At 37.0% G+C, this 1,197-nt stretch overlaps 1 long non-coding RNA gene across 1 annotated transcript; it reads left to right on the top strand.

The window, feature by feature from the left end:
* The first annotated feature begins 21 nt into the window (after nt 1-21).
* Nucleotides 22-1,189, top strand: LOC109828706. The gene is made up of 3 exons (XR_002243802.1): nt 22-194; nt 319-672; nt 788-1,189. It is a non-coding gene; the product is annotated as an uncharacterized LOC109828706 (long non-coding RNA).
* Nucleotides 1,190-1,197: the final 8 nt, after the last annotated feature.

Here is a 1,197-nt window from a genome sequence, read left to right on the forward strand (position 1 = left end):
GGTTAGTGTTTCTTTCGATTTTGATGCTTCTTGATGGCACGATTGTAATTTTTCTTTTTCTGATTTTGATTTTTGGTGTTGTGAAGGGATTGTGATGAGTAGGTCGTTGGTGCTTTAGCTGCACAAGACGGAGGGTCGGGGAGGGGATTATGCGGAGTTTCTGCACTTGCCAAGGAGGAAATTCACTGATTTTGGTAAATAATTTTGAGTTGGTGATTTGCATATATAAAATAGATGTTTGGGCATTCTAATAATATAGAAAAAGGAATTTGGGCTTCCATTGCAATTTATAGCTCATGTTTGATCTAAATGATATAGGGTTTAAAGATATAGCCTCCGAATAGTCAATGGCGGCTGAGGCTGAACTCTCCAAACACAAAGGAGGTATCTTTAACCGCTATGATGATGTCATCGTTATGTAATTTGTAAAATAAAAATCCACCCCTACCCCTCCCCTTCCTAAATTCAAGTAAAGCTAAAACCTGAGTTTTTTTTCATTTTGTGCTCATTTATGTAGTCTAAGATGTCTATATCTGGTTTAACGTTTAATTCCCAAAAGATATCCTGCTATGCGGCACGAGCAAGAGGTTCTAATTTCTCTGTTGGTTCTTCCTCCTTGATTTCTAATGGGTTCATTAAGCTGAAGTTGAGCTTTTTATCTCATACGGATAGGTAATACGCATAATGGCATTTGCTTCTCCAAACCCTTTTTAACTTAGTTTTCTTTTGATGATTTCAATCGACAAGCTTCTTACTTGAGTTCCTTGGGGTCACTACATTACTGTAGGAAATATTTGGCTATGACAGTCCGCAGAGTTTTGGTTGGAAGACCTGTCAGGATAAAGAGCAGCATATATGCTGCATTTGGTGACATGGCTGATGATTCAACCGGTAGATACGCTCTTTCTTTTAGTTTCTCATGAATGCTTGATATTGGTGTTGCGAACATCACGCATAATTATTTACGAGATATGTTATATTAAGTATATGCGTATTACAAACAATGATACAGTTTCTCTCAGCCAGACTAGCCTAATAAGACCACAATGACAATATCCTATGCAAACGAAAGAACTTATTCACGGGCATATAGATTAAAGTTGGAGGTTGAATCTTTTAACTTCCACACTTTAGATTTATTCATGGCATTCACTCTCCAATTAGTATCAAGATCAGAGCCAAATCTAACCTTATTTT

This window comes from Asparagus officinalis, unplaced genomic scaffold (assembly GCF_001876935.1).
Source record: "Asparagus officinalis unplaced genomic scaffold, Aspof.V1 AsparagusV1_Un4171, whole genome shotgun sequence".
Taxonomy (NCBI): Eukaryota; Viridiplantae; Streptophyta; class Magnoliopsida; order Asparagales; family Asparagaceae; genus Asparagus; species Asparagus officinalis.